General features: G+C 41.9%; 1 pseudogene; it reads right to left on the bottom strand.

Moving 5' to 3' along the window:
• Positions 1–5,156: 5,156 nt before the first annotated feature.
• Positions 5,157–14,534, bottom strand: LOC123396707 (annotated as a pseudogene).
• Positions 14,535–23,100: the final 8,566 nt, after the last annotated feature.

The following is a 23,100-nucleotide window of genomic DNA, read 5'->3' as shown; positions in this document are numbered from 1 at the left end:
CATAAACTAGTTGGATACAACTTGCCACCAACTAACTAAGCTAGTAGATGGGGGACAAACCGAAATGAAACTCCATAGGGGAACACATATAAAAGTAGCTAAGTGGATTGGAAGCATACTAAAAACCTAACGTGTCGCCGTCAGGTACAAAAGCATAGCCAACACCAGAATGAGCAAAGCAATCCTCATTTGATTTGTACCATTGACAGCTCTCGCAGCTCGTTCAGCAGCCAGGGCACCTTCGTTCATTGCTTCAATTCTGTCTCTTAGCTGACGAGTCTCATTGGCGATTTCCTCCTCACCGGTCCTTGCAGCACTATGTAGATGTTCGTTCATCCTCTCAAGCATCCACACCATGTCCCTTAGATCAACTATTAGTTGCTTTAGGAACGGGTCCTTGATAGGGTCATCGCGCCATGAAAAATAATCACACCCGCCTCGATGATCAAAGGGGAAAGAGCAATGTGTTTGGTCTGAAATATAAAAACCAGAAAAGATTCGACAGAATAACGAAGAGCAAGTTTCTGCATTTGCTCACCTTGAAATGCATACAATTAAAGTACCTCCTCCCTGGATTATCGTCGCTCCACGATATCCACATGGCTGCTTTCTCTTTGCAGTCACACACATCAGCTGGCTCGTAGTCTAGAGGCCCATGGCGGTACCTCACGGGAGACCTCATGGGGGGCCCAAACCCTCTACGCGAAGAAGACCGAGCTGCTGAGGACGAAGAGCCGGAAGACGCCATTTGTGTGTATTCTAAGTTGTGGGATGATGATGAGGCTGGCCAAGGAAAGCTGGGTCATTTTTATAGACCCCCCATGTCCAATCCCAATACCAACGGCTACTTGCCAATTCAAAACACGGAGATACGTTACGCGAAGGCACCATGCAAGCAGATTGAAAACGGCTAGGCACATACCAACGGCTAGCACACAAGCTGGTGTAGTGATTAGGATGTCTCGGCAATAAGTAATATTAAAGCAGAATAATACATGGTTCACAAAAGCACCATAGTCACTGATAGGTTCACAAAAGGATCGCCAACACATCAAGCTTAACTTTTATGCTACTTAATCAAGCCAACGCACATGCGCTTGACCGACACGGGATGGAACTCCTTCATCTGCATGTTAACCTAAATTTCTTCTGCCACCTGGACCATGAAGCCAGCGCGAGGAGCAGTGCTGCACTGGGCCGCCAAAGTTTCATACAACATCCTCTTCCTCCTAGACGCCAATCCAGCTTGCAGAACCAAACACAACACATTTGAGGGTTAGCAAAAGATCGCGCCAATGTAAAATATTTTGATAGGAATACTCATAACCATGTTTTGAAAATTACCCGAGGTATGTCCTCCTCTAGTCTAGTCCTATTGAAGTTGTCAGCGTAGTAAGCAATGTAACCAGGAGATTCACCGCTCGAAAAGAGAAATGAACAACCTGTTCAAAATCTGGAAAGAACTCAATCTTAAATCAAGTTTGTACAGGCGGGTTTCTGTACCTGGCACACGCAAGATGCATGTTGATGTTGTACTTCACACCCCAATCTGGTATATGCATGGACCACCCGTCATCTAGCATTTCCCCCACGTACTTCATACCTTTAAGCATGTAGTCAATAGTTACGCCATGCTTAACTCTGTAATCCTCTTTTACCATCTCTGTAAAGATGGGGTCAAGCACACTCAAGCGCTTGAGAAGCTTGTCAAACACATACAAACACCAATCCCTATCAAATGCTATTGGAACCATGATCTGCAAATATAACAGAAAGAAATTAGACATCACGTTTATCCAGTGAACTAACATGTGCATGGTACATACCATCCTGCAAAGCCTGAGTGCATAACCAAGGCTACTTGTTGACATCAAGCTCCTCAACATGGATGGAGCCTCTCTGTTCCACATGTTCTCCATATGCAGCTGAAATACAATAAAAACACAAACAAATGTTCACAAGCACATCAAACCATAACATCCATGCAAATTAATCATGCGCAGTTGCCATTGTTTAACTTACAGGTACATCTGGTGAGAGGAGACCCCTGGAAACTTGCAATCCAACCCTATCAAACATCTTCTTCTCCCTCTCGTTGAACCCACGCACCCAAGCTTCCATGCCGTTGTGGAACATCGCACCACCCATGCTGAACTGATACTTCAGCTTATGCCCATCCATCATCAAAAGTGTTGGGGAAGAACTCTTGTACCAGGTGTTGCCCATAAAACAATGTAAATCATTAGCACAAGAGATACACCGACATAAAAGATCAACACATTTTGGCGGCTGATGGAGCTGACCTGCTTAGACTCTTCGTGCAAGAAAGGTAAATGAACTCCTCGTAAAAGTTTTGGCAGACATGATCGGGGTACAGGTCGGCGTGAGACAACTCAAGTTCAAACGGTGAGAAACCGTATTCCTCTTCTTGTGCAAAGTACTCCTCGGCACGGATAACAGCTGCGCGATCACGTGCACATGAATATCACGATGCAACCCTAAACATCATTTGGAAGTGTTGAGATTGAATAAACTTTAGTACCGAGCGGCGAAGTTGTGTCAACGGCTGCAATACATATCCTCTTGTTACTTATCGGCGTGCAAGTTGCAATCGAACTAGTAGTTGGACTAACCAACCCCAAAGAGCTCTGCCCAACAATTTGATGCGGTAACGTGTCTAAGAAAATAATAGATTTTTTAGCTACGGTGCCGCAATTTTTTTTTCCATGGATGTATGGCACATATATTGCAAAATAGTGAGACTTAATAATTCATACCCTCAGTCATGAGATATAGAAATGAGGTGTCGATCATAGGCTCATGGTATGCATTTGGAGCGGCGGCCTCTACGTTAGGTGCGGGTGGGAGAAGTTCATGCATGGTTTGCTGACGGGTGGGCCTTGGGGCAACTGACACACATGCATCGAGTGGAGCAATCAGTACCAAAGTAAAACAACAGCAAGATTATACTGATCGAGCAAACCTGTAGCTATTCCTTTGCACTTCAGATCCACAACCATGCATTTGTCATGCGGTTCGCTACCCAGATTGGCCATGCCGAGTAGCTCTCCTATAGGAAATGTTGGAGGTCATTAAAAATTTGTCCTTACTCTCCCATGCATGGCAACAGTGAAACTACTCAGAAATGTTTTTTTGCGTACCTCCAGGCTGATGATGTGCAGCCGAATAACTCCCTTCCACAATACCTGGCTGCCCTTTAGTAGAAGCATATGCTAATCCATGACTACAACTAGCACCTGGCTCACAACAAAATTGATGGTAATCAACGAGGAGACGGTTTTTATTATGATGTAACTCATGAGCATTAGGCGTATTACCTGCACCGGCAGAATGTTGAGCACAAACGTTTAGTTCCATCATCGACTTTGCTTCTTCTCTTGAAATTGCCGCCAAATCACGAGCAACTGCACCAAGAGCTATACTTAATTAGGTGCATAATTGCAGACGATCAACAACACAAAAACTAGCATGCAAATGTAGCAAACGGTAGCATGCGTGTACACGAAACTAGCAAGGGATGCTATGCCAACCTGCAGATGTAGAAGCACTTGCCCCATGAGTAACATGAACTTGTGGAGCCGCGGACTCAGAAGCTTGATGAGGAACACGAACTTGGGAAGCCACAGCCAGAGAAGCTTGCTTCTTCACTTACCCAATAAAGAAATCCAAAGCTTCCTCAGCATCCCGTTGCCTTTTTGCTGACGACGCGGCTCTAATTTGTACTGCGATTTTGTCCCTCATGTTGTCCACCACCTTCATCATCTCCACCTCACATCTCTTGTAATGGAACTCCATGGTAGCTTTGAAAGCTTAAACAACCTAAAAAAAGACAACCAAACTTTTTTTAGTATGCATTTTACTAAATACGCCTTTCAAAGAGAAACATTTTTTCATGAAAATAAATCCATCGCCAAACCTTTGTTGGCAGCAGTGGTAAGTTATCCATATCAACCGGGCCAGCTGCGCTGCGTGACCCACTAGCATGCCCCACCATCCGTGCGGCAACTGCTTGTGCATGCGCCGCCTGTGAGCATGACCGAGGTACTCTAATCGCTGGTGACCGGGGAACATCGCCTAACTGAAAAACGAACAACAGAGAGTAACAAATGAAATGCATGGACCACAAAACAAGAACCAGAGAAAACGCAAACAAACCTTGAGCAGCAAATGGGAATGAACCGGAAGAAATGGTGAAACAGAAAGAACATTGAATTAAATGCAATGTATGAATAATTCTACCTCCAGGCCACATTTAATCCCTTGCGCAGTGGCATGCTTCCTGACGAGGTCCTTCAGTTTTGTGTCCGAGTAATGCCCAATTCTTGGCAACTGAAGAGTCTCTCTCCCATGCAGGCCATGTTCATGATAGTCCAGCCACATGATCTGCCAGAAGCGATGCTAGTGAGAGTAGTTTACACCACAACAAAAAATATACAAGCATGACAAAACTAACGTGTGGCACTATAAGGCATCCCTCCAGTTTTACATTTACAACATCCATTGATAGGTCCTCTCTAAGTTTTCTTGCCGCCTCCCTCAACCCCTCAACAACATAGTCACAGAAATCGAACTCTGCGAGGTTATCGGGCTCAGCTACAACCAGCAGTAGCTCATTTGCTATCTTGGTTGTCGCACCTCTCGGAACAAGAAAGGTCGAACTAGCTAAAAGTGTTACATCCGCCTTCATCGTAGTCCGCTCATCACACTGTATAGCATCTTTGCTAGCAGATTGCACTATTTTTTTCACCTTATAAACTGGGATGCTGTTCGAACGAGGCATGTCAGTGCCAAGGATGGCATGAACCTTTGCTAGCAAAACCTCACGGTCAGCAAGGCACTGCCCAGCTCGGATGTCTACTTTCCTACCACCCGGAGGTAGGCCAGTCGCTTTGGCAACCTCTCTAGCATTCAACTCTAGAAAAACACCATCCCCCATGTCCATCATCATGGTATCCGAATCTATCCTAGAAATCGAAGACATGGAGAAGATCCTATTTGTGTTTCCTAAGACTCTAATCTTGCAAAGCTCTGACATTCCTACTTCGGCGAATACTTCTCGGACCAGAGGGTTCCATTCACCTGCGATGGATTGCAAGGCCATGGAGGTGAAGCTAGTTTGCACAGTCCGAACACTCCTAGTCGTCGCCGATGCGACGGCTACTCCTTGCCTCAATGCCGCCGGCGAGCTCCCCTTTGGACGACCACGCGCCATGCTCATCTCCGAATGGAACGTTGTTATCTGGAACAAGAGCATCGAAACAAGAAACACTATTAGATGGCAAGCCAGCTTCAATGAGATGCAGTTAACACGAGGAGATTAAGATCACCAACCTTCTCTTTCTTGCTGGTGTTCTTGGTGTAGACCCCCCACCTGAACCTGCGGATATTTTGCTGTTCTTGTGGGGATAAGCATGGGCCGGTCCAGGGCATGCTTTAAATAGAACTAGTGGCCAAGTAGGCTGATGGCACATGGGTAGGTGAGACCGGTTATCCTAGTCATTCAATTTTTTTTACTTCTTCACTATATGATTACTCAATGCTTACCCACCCCTCAATGCAAAGCACCTACCCATGCATGCATGCAAAACCATTTCTCGCCTAAAAGAAGTAATTACGATGATGCCAAACCAATTTCAAGAGGTTCATCTTAACAGTTAATCCTCTTCCCATTAAGTTCAGATGCACTACAAGTTACATCATTTTTGATCACACAGACGTGAACTGCGTAGATTCCATCACCATATTTAATTTGCGCAAACTAGAGCTTGGCGCGCTTCGTTGGACGGTTGTGTGCATCGTCTTCATCTGCCTTGTCATCCACAGCTCCAACGCCTGACGCATTATCGCCATCATCCAGAACCAACTCTTCCGCACAGCACACCCCTGCAACCAACGGATCGAAGTCCCCTGTGCCCTCCTCGATGTACACATGCTCTTCATAATCTGCAATCTGGCCCCACAACAACATGGTTAGCAATACGAAAACGATGAGCCTGTATATTTTTTTGAACCGCATATAAGTTTTAGTACAGAAGCTTATAGTTAACCTGTGTACCATCTCGGCTATTATCCACCGCACACCTTGCTATCGGACCTTGTCCGAGCACACTAGCCTTTAGATAATAGCAGCTTTTTTAGTTAAACCCAGAAAATAAGCAGAAATTTTTCTTTCAAGGATGTAGTTTAAAAACCTCATCAATGGCGGTAGCTAGCGAAGAAGAATGGGAAGCTTCATGTGGGACCGGCAGTACATTACCACCACCATCAAGCTGCAAGCCAAAAAAATTAAGTCTATTAAGATACACGTGGTATATTTTGTCTGCACTCTTTACTAACTAGCAAAACTGTCCTATAACTCACTACGAGCGAGCTTGCCACCCAGGTCGAAGCTGACAAAATCGTCAAGCCAGACGGCATGTTGGTGTTGCTGCAGGGCGCCATCAAATTCGTTTTGGCTGAGGTTTTCGACCAACCCCGCCACCTCCTTAAATAGAAACAGAAAATTTCTTAGTTTCCCTCCAATTCTATAGTTTTGAATTTCAAATCCCAAACGCTCTCATAGGTAAAAGTTTGAATCCTCGGTAACAACAACTAGAGAAGGTATCTTTTATTCACAATCTGTACCTATACACAGTACACCGGCGTGCCGCATGCACACCACAGCGCAGTACAGATGCAATAAATGCATAGCCATTGCATGTACACGCCAACCCGCCCATGTGTTCTCCTCTGCTGTCTGTACACGTCGTAGTTGTAATTAATCAAGGGAAAAAAAATTCCAATGAGAAGGGGTTGCGGCAGCGGCGCAGACCACGCCCGCGTGTTCTCCTCTCTGTTTGTGCTCTGTAATAATCTTTGCTTTCCAATCAATCCCTCGGTACAGATCCCCAACCCGGCCTCGGTAGAACTCAAGCACGCTTGCGTGTCGCGCGCGCACAGGGGTCGATCTGGTGCATTAATAGGAGATATTTTCACCAGTGTACCAAGTATCACATCGCACAACGTGCCAACAGTTCCAAGCGCATGGGCTGCAGTGCATGGCATAGGTATGACCAGTCCACTCACCATTATCGCCATCAACCGGACCCATGTCTATCTTTTAGCGCAAGCCTCCAACCATCCGATCCATCTACCAAGTGACCCCCTCCCAGAATGCATGTTGTCCACTAATTGGCACCCTGCCACACATCAGCATCTGTATATTTTTTCTCCCACAAACCTTGTGCAAAAAATGTTACCCCTACAGGCACACATCAGGCAATGTTTTGTTTTGAAATCGATGCCAAACAGGATTGGTGTATGCTTCAATTCCAGGTCAACAATGCATGCTTTTTTCAACAAGATAAAACATAGCATGAAACATGTACATATAGCAGTTTCCATAAAATATGAACTTCCTATTTTTCCGATATAAGTACACGCATTCAACGTTATAGGATTTATCAAGGACTCATGTCACAATACAAGCATAAAAAATTCTCAGAACCAATATAAGTACACAATTCGCAATTACATAAATCATAGCAACGTTATGTTGCCATCAAATATTCTGGCACACTGCCTTAATACGAAACCAACAGAAATTGTTTGTGCGCACCTACCATAACTTTTTTTAGAAAATGCGACGTGCCTAAAGGAAATTCGGCTCGAACGGATCAACAATTTTGCCGCAAGCAGTCTTTCGGTGACCAATCACTCCACATTTTCCACACTTCGGCAACCTCCTTGGGGCTTTGGGTATATCACCTCGATCAGGGCAAGTTGTATTTTTGTGACCCTCACCCCAACATATGGTGCAAAATCTAGACCTCTTCAGCTTCTCTTCATATGGAGCCTTCTCTCTGCTTGAAGATGGCCTCCCCGCTGACCGTTTCTACTTTGCGGGAGCAATTCCTGAACAGTTTGATAGTTCCGGCACACGATCAACCATATTGTTGCCATCAACAGCTGTCTCGCGATCTTCAAGTCCAATACCATCCTTATCCTGACTTAGAGGCAGTAGGGTTTTATAAACTTCCTTCATCATCGCCGTGAAAACTCCAAAACATTTCACATTGTTGTCACCGAGCCGTACGCAATCCAAAGCTTGAATTACATAGTATGATGCATGTATGTATTGTTAGCAGGAGGCCCATTGTCTCTTTGGTACCGGACAAGTCGCCCAGGCAAGATATCCCGTGCATCCCTCGTCCATTGCTTCAATATATGCTTTGTTGGTATTCTGCTAAGCAGCAACTCAATCATGACCTGCCACAGTTCAAAACGATATTACTTCCGAGCACAATCATGTCTTTTCATATAAACCGTAAATCTATCTTGTTCCACGTATGTCATGAAACTTACTATTAACGAATGGCAACAGACCATGCCAGAGTGCTCAAATGACCCGCATTCATAGATAAAAAATGATTTGTCATCGTTCACTTTAACTATGAACTCAACTTTGCTCCATCTCGCACGTGTTGCTGCATCAACATGGGTTAGCTTATAAATTGCCATAGGCTGGACTACATCAACTACGTAGGCACCAACCTTGTAAAGAGCTTCCCCAAACTGCTCAAACATAGCCCTCGTGTAAATTTTGCTTGCATGTCTCTCATACATGTAATATATTTTGTTAGATCTCTTTTACCAAGGGAAAACTAAAGTTGCTACCAGATGACCGACCACACTACGTGGTAACGCTAACTAACAAGTGAGGTGCGCTTCTCCTGGTAGCTTTCTTCAGAATCTCTGTCAAATTGTATTTTTCATATTGGCGTAGGAATAGATGCATAGGGAAGCCAGGCGGAACATACCCCTTCAGCATGTGATTTGCACTCTCACTCAGTTGCGTGCTTGTCATTTTTGCACAGAACACTCCCCTAAAATACGGCTTCGCCCATTTGTGACGCACCTCATAGATTTGTGTCAGGAATGGATGTTTCTTCAGCGAGTACTTCTCCAGCATTGCAGCCCACCCACCTTCAAACTCTTCTTCGGTCACCATGTGATGGACCAAGTTGTGAAACTCAGTCTTGAAATCACTATTCTCCCCCCACAATGCGCCCATTGATTCTTTCGCTTTCTTCAACACGTGCCACTTACACCACCTGTGCACTGTATTTGGCAGCTCTGCCTCAATCGCCAATTCCATCGAACGAGCCTGATCTGAAATAACATCCATTGGCAAGATGTGAGATGTAAGCATTCACAAAAGAGACATTAAATGACGAGCTTGTGTTAAGAAAGACAATCCAACATAAGACATACCAGTAAGTATCGTCTGTGGATGCTTCCCACCAACCATTCTAATGAACTCACGAAAGACCCATCTGAATGTATCCTCTTTCTCATCCCTAAGCATCGCTCCACCAAAAATTATACTCTAGAAATGGTTGTTCACACCAACAAATAATCCAAATGGCATATCGTATAAGTTTGTTTGATATGTTGTGTCAAACGTTATAATATCTCCAAAACACATGAATTAGTCGATGCTATTACCATTCACCCACATAAGTGTCTTTATCCTGCTCTCCTCGTCAAACTGAACAGTATAATTGAACGCCGGGTCATTTGCCTTCATCTCAGACAGTATGTCCATTGTTTGCCTTGCATCAGAATCACTCTGCTCCTTATTAATCTTGACACACAGTGTCTTTAACGCCCTCTTGGTGAATGGAACATTTTCGATACACCCAAAAAAACTTCCAACTATGCTGAAGACCTTTCCAAGACTAACATTGTTTTGCCTTAGCTGTGTAACCAAATCTTTAGTGTAACGGTCAATGTGTTTGTGAGATTGCTAGTGCATTTTTGTAGCGACCCGACTCAAGACGAGTCAAGCCTCTGTGTATTTGTGCCATCCCTGGATCAGTATGCTGGCACACATAGTACATCAATGTATATATCAAAGTGCAATCACATGTAAATAGCGTAAAACTGATATATACCTTAAATATCTCAGCGGAAGCAGTCAAGGGAGTGGAGTCCCAATAAACACCAACGACAAGTTGAGTGTAGACCGTAACCCTGAATCGTACTCTTACTCGTCGAAGAAAAATATCTGCAACATAAGACGTTGCAGCCGTGTAGGTCAGCATATTGAATATGTTGGCAAGTCACATATGAGAGGGGGTAAAATATCATCTATACTATATGCATATATGGCACGTGGTGTTGTAAGTTTTAGCGTAAAGCAAATTTTCTCCTACAATAAGAGAGGGGCTAAAAGCAAAATGTTACTACATTGTTGGTTGTTAACGAGATGGTTCCACCAACCAATTCTCGTACCCATGTTGTCAATAATACCCACATCAATATTGTTATTTGTGTTGAGAATTTCAGATAACTTCAGTTCCTTTGGCTCAAGTTGTCCATGACCGTGGACACGGCTAATCGATTAGGTTTGAGTACTCTGTAGAGTTTTGCACACGTTCCCCACAAGATTTGATCGCCTCCGTGTATGTCCTCGCACTTCAGGGTGTTTGAAGACCGGATGATCAAAACATGGCCTTTCAACGGGTCCCTCTAAATCCCTGTCGGTGCCCATCCAATCCTACCGTCCTTCTACATCTGCTAGCACCGCGTGTCCAGAGTCGCCGCGTTGTCCAACCAAGCTAGAGCCCATAATGACTTGTGGCTGTGCAGGTAAGCCTTGGGTCTTGAAAATATCCGTCCGTCTCTTTGAGCCTGGGTGAAGCTTTCTGCAGGATGTCATGGCCGTCTCCAGCATCCCGGGTCATCCACTGGTTTCTCCAGGGAGCCGATCAACCGTCCTTCACCCAGAGTTGCATTGCATCACGAGGTCTTGAAAAGTCTTGACTTAACCGGTCTTGGTTATTAAAGTAGTCTCGCATCACTCGTGATAAACTCTCAACCAGAATCCCGTCTACTCAAGCATAGCAATATGAAATTTGTCGTCCCGGGCCAAGTAACGGGGTTGTTGGGTGCCTACCACATGATACTACAATATGTAACCATAATTTCCAAGTACCTACTCATCATGCAATTGGGCATAGGATGGTAGAACTACGATGCATAAAACATAGGTGATACATGATCAAATGACTTGCCTGGTGATGTTGACGAAGAAGAATTTTTGTTCTCGGGAAATACGTGATAGAACTATTCGTCACTCTCCGATGATATCTATATAATCAAACATAGTATTCACATAAGCACTCACACTAGCAATCATTCTAGCAATCAATTAACAAACAGCAATAGAAGTTGATGCAATCAAAAATCAATAAGAGAGAGCGGATAAAAATCCAAAGGAAACTTCAAAGAAGCTAGGAAGCCTTCTACTACATCAAACACTATATAGTTTTTGTTCTAAGTGAAAATAAAACACTAAAATAGAAAAAAATAACATAAAACAAAATATAAAATAACTAAGATAACAGAAGTAAAATTTACAAAACAATATTATTTTATAAGTATTTTCAAAATAGGAAATCAAACTAGCAATGCAATCAATTCGCAAGTTAGTATAGAACTAGAATTGATTCCATGCAAACAAATAAGAATAAATAAAATAAAATTTTGTTGTTGTTGAAAAGTTACTGGTAAACATCAGAAAACAAAATATAACTTGTCACAATTACAAAAAAAACAAATTAAGAACAATTAATACAAAAGAAATAGCACGAAAACAAAAAAGGCTAAAACAAAATCTATTTTGCTTAAAGCCCTAAGTAAAAATATTTTTAAAAAATTGAAACTTAAACTACTAAAAGATATGATCAATAGGAAACAATAGCAAAAAGAATTAATTTAAAAGCTATTTTTAAACTCCCGGTATAAGCAAAACAAGCTTTAAATCAAATCTGATCTAATTCAAATTTTATAAATCCAAACATAGACAAGTTATATCTCTACAAAAAATACATAAATTTTTTGATCCAACGCAAAAGGAATCACCTAATTCGGAGTTATAGACTAATATATATGAATTTTCTAAGATTGCAATTTTCTGAAAAAACTGCAATACGGGATTTCGTGAATCTCACCATGGGTGATAGAGAGGAAGAACTCCGGCGAGGTAGCTGCTCCGGCAAGGTGGGGAGGTCGCCGGCGGGGAGGGGGAACGGCGGAGGGGGTCCTGGAGGCGAGGAAGGGGGCGTCAAGGGCTCCTGGGCGTTCTTCTGTTCGGCTCCTTGCAGGAACAACAATGATGGGGGCGTCGTGGCTACGGGCAGGGAGAGGGCGAGCTGATAGGGAAAATGGAACGAGGAGAGGAGGGGCGTTCTTATAGGGGTGGTGGGAGGCTCGGGAAGGAAGTGTAGCCCGCGAATCGGGGGAGGAAGAAGAAGGTGGGATTGGGCTAGATTGGTTTCCTAACGTGGCCCAAGTGCATTCCTAAAATAAGAGATCTCTTTCCCTTTTTATTAAAACAGGAATTAATACGATTAAAAGGAAATAGAATATCCTTGGAATATAGGGGTATAATATATTAAATTTTTCAGAAAAATAAATCCAAAAATATGGGAATTTTTCCACTACCAAAATAAATACTTCAAAAAAATGTTTTTTAGAAAATCCCTAAATTGATTTATTTTCTTTTTGCAAATATTTTTCAAATAAACCTTGGGTTTTATGGTCCAAATATTTCAAAGGAATATCCCCGGTTTGGAGGGTCATGTTCCTCCTCTCTTTCTTGCTTGGCAAGAATTATTTTCGGGGTATTTCTCGGGGAAGAAAAATATAGAAGCAAGGGCAAATATTTGAAAGGATTCAAATGCAAACTCCGTTCAAATTCTTTATAGTTGAAGAAGTCATGTCATCTTCTCTCTTTGCTTTTAAATGATTGAATTTGAATTCATCGGAGAAGGGGAAAGTCATTTTATTCCCTCTCATTCAAAAGTTTTGAAAAGTTTTCAAATTTCACTCAAGCTTTCAATCACTCAAGCAACCAAACAATCAATCTAATAATTTTGTTAACATTCCAAAATTTGGGATGTTACAATTTTTTTGCCACACGTCATCGAGAGAGGGTGGTTGTGTGACGAGCGATGCTGACATATGTACCACCCATTGTCTTCCGAACTTAATAGCCTGATCATAGCATTGCACCCACACCTGGATGATCTAGTGTTATCTTTCACCGGCTTCCCGTGAAAAATTAGAAAATTATACAAACCAATAAATTCCGTGGTATCCAATGTAACGCAATAACTAGCAAGATAGCGAAACAAAGACTAACCGCACAACCGCACACAATCTCTTGCATGCACCTTGACCGGTTAACATTCAGCCGGCTTTTTGATAGCCTAATACCAAAACCAACCTCCCATGAATATAAATTATAGAAATTGTAAGCCTCGTCTACGGAGTCGAACGAGGTTCCAATAACAGGGTTGGCAACATTCCCATCGCACTTGGTTATGTATGCTCTCACTGATAATTCCAAAGCACTCTTCCTCGCTGCACTCATTTCCGTTTCGATGGGTGCCTTGCCAATCCTAACCCTTGTATATACAATTAAAGAAAAATGTGAGGCAGATAAAACTGACAAAGGAAACATTAGTCGATTTATTATTATTAAGACCAACCCAACACAAAAATTCTACATACAAACACAAAACAACAAAAACACAGGCTATAACGCAGCATTCAACAAAGTCACATGGTTTGAAAAAATTGCAACTACCTTCTCATTTGATATCATCTATTTACGGCTAAATTACATTTACAAGTTCAAATAGGAAAAGCTATCCAATCAAATTTCAATTTACAAGAGCATTCTATTAGATCAAAAAGCAGAACGGCAGAGCCATCAAACAAAACACACACGTCATATGGAATCCATCGAGTACCATGCATCAAACTAAAACTACGAATTCAACCCCCTCTACTATTGATGTGTTTTCCATAAAATGCTTACAAGACGAGGCCACTCATGAAGTCACAACCACATCGGAATTAGTTACTTACAGCCTTGCAGGCTCAAAATTAATTTGACGTCAAACTAAATCCATACTCCGAATCAAAAATTAGAAAGCTCTTAGTTTGTATATTCATAACCATTGTATATTCCGAAATATTGACTACAACTCCAGTGCGACAAAGCATATATGGGAAGTACTTAGAATATGCCACAAGCACACAAAAACTGAGACACAATCAAATTGCTCACGGCATTTCAGTTCGAAGCAAGTAAGAAATGGATCTTTTTGGAATCAAATGGAAAATGAGCGCCTTCGAGGACAATACCTCCTAGTCCAGCCGTTGGTTGCTTCCGTGCATCTGGCACTGAATCCGACACTTGCTCCGTCGTCCAGGAAGTCCTTCCCATGTATTTCTTCTCCAACAGCTATGCTCATAGAAGCCTCAGACTCACCCGGATGAGCAGAACATACTGGACCGGAAGCAATGGGATCAAGGCTGCAGATCCAGGGAAAAACGCATGAGATCTGAGATTTTTTATTAGCCGTAGACATTTCCCCTTGGGGGGAAAGCACGACGCAGCGGATCCGGCGACAAATGCTAGAGAAATACTTGAAGGATTTGTTACCTGGGCGCTCCATGACGCATCTCTCCCATCGACTGGTCCACTGGGGGAGCAGACGGAGCTGCGCCCCAGGTTGACGAAGAAGAGCTAGTGGGCAGAGCAAATGGGATCCCCTTAGGTTAACGATTAGGTAAGCGCTCCGTCTGTTGGGTACATACACGGTCACAAGTCATGTTCCAAAAGAGCACGTCATGCTCCAAAACACTTCATGCAAATGGACCAATGTGTCAAACACTTGTACCAAGTAGCTACGCCTACACAATCTAGCTCCTAATGCTAGCCCGACTTGCGAGGGGACACCGACGCGACAGTTCATGATCCACACGCATGGCTCAACGTAGCAGATATAGAGCACCGAGGTGCTCGGTCACACAAACTTCACACTCTTTCCCCCTTTCACAGTACTACACACTCACACATGAGTCCCATCCAGCGACCTAGAAGGGCACACGACGTCTATGTTGTGTCGACCAACGACCCAATCGTCTGTGTAGATGGAGTGACAGGACATGCCAATGTCATCGCATCCAACGATCCGCCTACCCGCGCCCCACAAGAACCAGTCGTTTGCTAAACAAGCATAATAGGTGCTACACACCGAGGGCTCATTCCTGTCTTCCCAGGCCCTCTATCAATGCCTCCATTGGCATGTGATGGCTGGATGGCTACATCTACACCGTGATGGTGTTACATTCAGTCTTACTACCTCCTCAAGGAGGGGCAACTCATCTGAGGTGGAGGACTGAGGCTTGGTAGTTCTAATGTTCGTTGATTGTATCATCTCTCCCTAATAATAAAGCAAATTGGGTTTCTGATCGTCCGTCATTTAAACTGCCTCCGAAGTTGGCTAAAATTACCCACCAATGCCATCCATAAGTGAAAAAACGGTTCGGACCTTTTCTGTCAAAGTCGTCGTTGCCTAAGGTTATTAAGCTACGAGAACTTAAACGGCCATCAGCGTGCTCGCGGTCTGATGGCCAGAGCGCTTGTTTTCCACACACCTAACCCAGGTTCGATCCCTCGTGGCCACAATTTTTGTCATCCCTATTATTTCCCTTGGTATAGCAGCAACCATGGGTTAATGGATCAGCCCATGCTTTATTATTTCAATTTTTTTCCTTTAAATTAATTCGTGATTTTCAGAAATTCAATTTTTTTTAGTTTGGAAAAAAAATGCTCATGAAATCATAGAACGTTTGGACGTTTAAACAAAGGTTCAGAAAATCCGAAAATGTTCACGGATTCAAAAAATGTTGATGATTTCAATTTTTTTCCTCGTATTATAGAATAATGCATAAAATGTCTATGAATTTTAAAAATGTTGAGAAAAACTAAAAAAATTACGAATACCCAAATTTGTTCCCCATTTACAAAAGAATTCATCGATTCAAAAAATGTTCACTGAATAAAAAATTGTCCATGCATTTCAGATAAAAGATAAGTATACATCAATCGACAAAACTTGATTGCATGAACAATGATTTTCTCTTTTTATAGCAGCAAACACGGGTTCATGGGCCAGCCCATGTTTTATTATTTAAATTTATTTTGTCCTTCTTTAAATTCATTTATGATTTTTCAAAATTCCATTTTTTTAGTTGTGAAAATAATTGTTCATGAAACCATAGATTGTTTGGGAATTGAAACATAGGTTCAAGAAATAATAAACTGTTCACGGTTAAAAAAATGGATGATTTTTAAAAACTGTTCACTTGTTATAAAATGATTCACAATTCAGCAAATATAAAATGTTCATGATTTTTAAAATGACCATTTATTCAAGACATATCAGTGAATTCAAAGAAAATCTCTATCAAGTAAAAAACAACGTTGAGAAAAACTGTATTTCAGAAAAAAGATAGTGAACAAAATTTGATCACATGAACACCACGACCATCATTAACGCGGATGTGAAAAAGATAAGTGGCAACATGATGGGTCACCATGTTAAGTAGAAAAATAGAGGATGCTCATATGTCGAGGTATTGAGCCATACTTATTTGCCTATAACGTAATATTTTTGTTTCCCGTTGCAACGCACGGGCATTTTTGCTAGTGTAATAAAAAATGTAGAAACATAATGTCCTCCCTTGAGGTTTCAAGCAAATGCATTTTGATGATTGATCAATTGATTTCATTTCAAAACTACTTATTTATTCATGGCCTTCAATGAGTTTCTAATCTTAAAATTTATTTTTGTTCCCTACTCATGACACATAAGTGGTGCTTGGAAAGGGCTATGAGCATGGCATGGATGTTGTCAAATTCTATGCTTTGTTAAATTTAGTAACCTATGTTTTTTGTGGGTGAAGTAACTGATGGCTTTATGGTCTACATTCTTATTTGAAATTGTTCGTTCAAGCTTGCTAGATTGTCTGATGATATATTAGATTATAATAAATTTAAGGAGCAACAATAAACAAAAGTAACAAGACACACGTATACAAATTCTGCAAGTTTTGGTTTCAAGTTTGATGTGCTTTATCCAAATAGTTATTGCTAACATTTTGTTTTCTGTTTCATACTACATCCATCTAATATTTTCGGTAGCATTCAGACTGAAATGAAGGGGAGAACAAACTTGACTCACTAAGTATTTTCTCTCATTTGAGGGCTTCAGGTCACGTGTCTATCATTCCAGTTTGGAGGTTTCTAATTGACTTCACAAAGAGCATTTCGTAACTACCAAGTTCACTCTTGTGTGTACAAAAAATCAACAAAGGTAGCAATACTCAACGTGGTGCGAGGGGTAGTAAATGGCTTGTGTGACCCCTGACCTGCCGCAAGGTGGTTGCGACATGTACCCAGGTGAATCGACACTTGGGTCTTGTGACGGTACATGAGGGATGTGCTGGAGCGGTCGGATTGGGGTAGAAACGGGGGAGGACACCTGGCGAGCGGAAGGGGCTTGCTGGCGTGGAGTCTCTGTCGGACGACTTGGTCACCGTCCCGGCAAGGAAGGCTTGTTGCGGGCTTGAATACTTTCCCGACAAGGAGGGCATGCCGGGGGCCTCGCCAATCTGTGTGAGCCTTCCCGGCAAGGGAGGCTTGTCGAGGCCTTGCTAATCTTTGAGATCCTTCCCGACGCAGTGAGCTTACCGGGGCCTTGGGAATCTTCCCGACAAGGGAGGGCTCCCCGAGGACTTGCATCTGGAGCCCTTGTACTCCACGCCCCTGGAGAGAGGGAAAGGCGTGGCCTTGGTGGGTCTTGAATTGCCTTTCTGCAGTTCTTCCCTGTGAAGTGTTGTCAGGGGCGTCACTAATGCCCGTGCACAAGTCTGGGCCACAAGGGACCCCAGTCTCTAATGCACCGACACCAGCTCCTCGTCAATCCTCTAGATCTCCTTAATTGGCATTGGAGGACCCACCTCAGAACTAGCATCAGGTTGATTTTTGGAAGAACTGGAGTCCACGAATAGCTTGCAACAAGGCTTCTTATTCTTAGGTTCTGATGTTAATTCAATAAAGACATGCTTGAACCCGTCTCGTTTCTCAAAGCCCCTTGTGCAGCGTGTGACCATAGATTCGACCACCGGGGTGGGGGCCGTAGGCTTGCACTTACCACGAGCACTAGAACCTACAGGATCAGAGAAAGAAAACTAGCGGAGAACATAAGATGAAATTGTTGTAGGTAGCAAAACCACCTCAAAGTTATTATTTCCGGCCAATCTATTGAGTCATTCCTATAAGTGTCACAAACATCCCTAGAGTCCATACGATAATAACACCTATGATATGCATCAATCGACCCTAATGTCACCTGGAAACTCCAATGTCACCTCAAGTATCTGCGGGTTAATTATTTGACATGCATCAAACAATTTCAGTTTCATCATATTCGATCCAACACAAAGAACTTCAAAGAGTGCCCCAAGATTTATATCACAAAAAGTATGACAAAAACGTGCATCAACCCCTATGCATAGATCCCCCAAGGTCATCAGAATCCGCAAGTTGATGCCCTAACATATATCAAGTGAATCAATAGAACACTGCATTGTCACCACGTGCATCCACATGCAAGACATACATCAAGTGATCTCAAATCCAATATTCAATCCGACGTAACAAAATCTTGATGCGAAATATTCAATTCATCACATTAAGATAGCAAGGGACAAACACCATATGATCCAACTACATTAACAAAGCACGTGATATATCAAGATCGTGACATCTCAAAAACAAGAGAGAGAGATCAAACACATAGCTACTGGTACATACCCGCAGCCCCAAGGGTGAACTACTCCGTCCTCGTCATGGACATCGTTGGGATGATGGAGTTGGCCTCCGGTCATGTTTCCCCCTCCCGCAAGGTGTTGGAACAGGGCTACGGATAGTTTTCTTTAGTACAAAGGCATGCAATGTGGAGCGAAAGTTCTAGGTTAACTTTCGGGGTATCTAGATTTATAGGAATTTTCAGCGTTGGAATCACGTCAACCGGAGCCACATGGGACCCACAAGCTAAAGTGTGCGTCTAGGGGTGGGTGGGCATGCCCTATAAGCTTCTGGCCGACAGGTGGTCCCCTCCAGTGGTTCTTCGCTCTGGTATTTCTCATATTGTCCAGGAAAAATAGTCAAAAAGTTTCGGACGATTCTGAGAACTTTTATTTTCTGCACAAAAAACAACATCACGGTAATTCTGCTGAAAACAACGTTAGTCCGGATTAGTTCTAATTAAATCATATAAAATGCATCAAACCCATATAAAAATATTGTAAACATAGATAAATATGGCATGAATACTTCATAAATTATCGATACGTTGGAGACGTATCAGGGCTCGATTAACTGTTTAGTTCATTTGTTGTGGTGATCATTTAACTATTTGGTTCATTTTTTGGTGATCATTTAACTTTTTAGTTCAATTCTGCATTCTGACATTCGATTGTTGTTGGTACACTTTTGTATTGTTATGCATGTGAGAAATAAATTGATTTTGGATGTTCTAAATACATGTGAAACATATACAATCACTATATTTCCTAGTTCTTGGTACGCTTGGTTTAGATAACTAGCTTTTCCATGTTGCTCGAATTAATCATTGGATCTCCAATGTGTTTATTTTTAATTAATACTCCCTCCGTTCCTAAATATAAAGTGTATAGTTTTGGCACGGAAGTTAAAGAACGCACATGGAGGGAAAATTTCACAAGTTTTGAGTGAGATTACACGTGAATAATTGACATCAAAAAATAGAGGAGCTTGGCTGCTATAAGGAAATGTAATTAAATCCCTAAAACAAGTATCCAAACGAGTGGTGCAATGCAATACACCTTATATTTTGGATTTTTTCTCAAAAAACTATACACCTTATATCAAGGAACGGAGGGAGTATATTTTATTGATAGTATGCCAAATATCACGTATAACCTCATCAATTTCTATCTTATATATTGTTGTAGGGGAAACAATGGGAGACAATGAAGTTTTCCATCAAAGTTTGCACATCCATGGTCCTTTGGCTAACACCACATTATTGTGATATTGCAGGAACCATTATACTATTTGGGGTTTTAATAATTTATTCTTGCACATGTAGGTCTTGTTGTAAGAGGTTTAGACCTACTATTTGAGCATTTTTGCATATGGAGAAATGAGATGTCCATGAATAACGATCAAATTGGTCAAATCAAGAAACTCAAAAAGATTGTTAAGATAAAGAAACTAGTGACAAAAAAACAAGATGTTTGTCCCCAAAATGAAGAAGACATCAATAAACTATAGGATGGCGCTCTCTCTTTCACCTTGTCCTTTTACCTTTGCGCCATTTAAAATTTTAGAAAAGATATTTATGAATATCTTTATTTTCTGTCCTTTTCTTGGTAGTTCATCGATGATTACGTCTCAAACCACGTGTATGGTTGATACGTCTTCAACATATCTATAATTTTTTATGGTTCCATGCTATTATCTTGTCAACTTTGGATGTTTTGTATGCATGATTATGCTATTTTATATCTTTTTGGGACTAACCTATTAACTAAGTGCCAAGTACCAGTTCCTGTTTTTTCCGTGTTTTTGACCCTTTTCACATAAGAATATTAAATGGAGTCCAAACGGAATAAAACCTTCGGAAAGATTTTTTTTCTGTAACAGAAGATACGTAGGGGACTTGCGAACCAAGGCAAAGGACCCCAGGGGAGGACACAAGCCCCCTAGCTGCGGCCTGGGGGGCGCGCCTAGCAGGCTTTTGGGCCCCCCGTGGCTCCTTTGCCCTACTTCTTCCGCCTGTAAATCCCCGAAAATCCCAAACTGCGAGAGAGAGCCACGAAAATACTTTTCCGTCGCTGCAAGCTTCTGTCTCCGCAAGATCCCATATGGGGACCATTCTGGTGCCCTGTCGGAGGGGGGATTTAGATACAGAGGGCTTCTTCATCAACACCATTGCCTCTCCGATGATGCGTGAGTAGTTCACCACAGACCTTCGGGTCCATAGCTAGTAGCTAGATGGCTTCTTCTCTCGCTTGGATCTTCAATACAAAGTTCTCCATGATCTTCATAGAGACCGATCCGATGTAATCTTCTTTTGCGGTGTGTTTGTCGAGATCCAATGAATTGTGGATTTATGATCAGATTATCTATAAATATTATTTGAGTTTCCTCTTTTCTCTTATATGCATGATTTCGTATCCTTGTAATTCTCTTCGAGTTGTGGGTTTCGTTTGGCCAACTTGATCTATAATTCTTGCAATGGGAGAAGTGCTTGGTTTTGGGTTCATACCGTGTGGTGTCCTCACCCAGTGACAGAAGGGGTAGCGAGGCACACATCATGTTGTTGCCATCAAGGTAAAAAGATGGGGTTTATATCTATTGCATGAATTTATCCCTCTACATCATGTCATCTTGCTTAAGGTGTTACTCTGTTTGTTATGAACTCAATACACTAGATGCATGCTGGATAGCGGTCGATGTGTGGAGTAATAGTAGTAGATTCAGACAGTATCGGTCTACTTGTCTCGGACGTGATGCCTATATGTATGATCATTGCCTTAGATATCGTCATGACTTTGCGCGGTTCTATCAATTGCTCGACAGTAATTCGTTCACCCACCGTAATACTTGCTATCATGAGGGAAGCCTCTAGTGAACACTATGGCCCCCGGGTCTACTTCACATCATATTTTCAGCTCTACACTTTTACTTTGTTGCACCTTCCACCTTCAGATCTCACCTTGCAATTAATCGTGAAGGGATTGACAACCCCTTTATAGCGTTGGGTGCAAGGTTGTTTGTTTTTGCGCAGGTACATTGGTGACTTGTTTTGATACTCCTACTGGATTGATACCTTGGTTCTCAAACTGAGGGAAATACTTACTGCTATTGTGTTGCATCACCCTTTCCTATTAAAGGTAAAAACCAACACAAGATCAAGTGGTAGCAAGAAGAATTTCTGGCGCCGTTGTCGGGGAGTATCAAGTCAAGAATAGTCTCCCATCAACGTGTCAATGTATGGCACCGGGGACTATTCTAAGTGAAGCTTATCCAAGTAACTTTTGCAAACTTATCTCTTGCATTTACTTTTTTTTGCCTTTTGCCTCTCGTTTTCCTCTCCCCCACTTCTGAAAAACAAAAATTTACAAAAACATTTGCCTTTTTCGTTCGCCCTTTTCTTCCAATTGCTTTCTATTTGCTTGTGTGCTTGTCTGCTTGCTAAGTCACCATGACTGAAAACACCAAGTTGTGTGACTCCTCGAATACTAATAATAATGATTTTATTAGTACTCCGATTGCTCCCGCCACTAGTGCGGAATCATATGAAATCAATGTTGCTTTGCTGAATCTTGTTATGAAAGAGCAATTTTCTCGCCTTCCTAGTGAAGATGTCGCATCCCATCTTAATACCTTCATTGAGTTATGCGATATGCAAAAGAAGAAATATGTGGATAATTATGTGATTAAATTGAAGCTATTTCCGTTCTCATTACGAGATCAAGCAAAAACTTGGTTTTCATCTTTGCCCAAAAATAGTATTGATTCTTGGAACAAGTATAAAGATGCTTATATATCCAAGTATTTTCCTCCGGCTAAGGTTATCTCTCTGCGTAATGATATCATGAATTTTAAGAAACTAGATCATGAACGTGTTGCACAATCTTGGGAGAGAATGAAATTGATGATTACGAATTGTCCCTCTCATGGCTTGAGTCTTTGGATGATTATACAAATCTTCTATGCTGGTTTGAATTTTGCTTCTAGAAATATCTTGGATTCCGCCTCCGGTGGAACTTTCATGGAAATCACATTAGGAGAAGCCAAAAAACTCCTAGACAATATCATGACAAACTATTCTCAATGGCACACTGAAAGGTCACCTACTAGTAAAAAAGTGCATGCTATAGAAGAAATTAACTCTTTGAGTGCTAAGATGGATGAGTTAATGAAATTGTTTGCTAGTAAAGGTAATCCTCTATATCCAAATGATATGCCTTTGTCTTCCTTGATTGAGAGTAGCAATGAAAGCTTGGGTGTTAATTTTGTTGGTAGGAATAATTTTGGCAACAACAATGCTTATAGAGGTAACTTTATTCCTAGGCCTTTTCCTACTAATCCCTCTAATAACTTTGGCAATTCCTACATAA

This window comes from Hordeum vulgare, chromosome 5H, assembly GCF_904849725.1.
Source record: "Hordeum vulgare subsp. vulgare chromosome 5H, MorexV3_pseudomolecules_assembly, whole genome shotgun sequence".
Lineage (NCBI taxonomy): Eukaryota > Viridiplantae > Streptophyta > Magnoliopsida > Poales > Poaceae > Hordeum > Hordeum vulgare.
The sequence above is the reverse complement of the archived record's forward strand: the minus strand, read 5'-3'. Positions and strand labels throughout refer to the sequence as shown.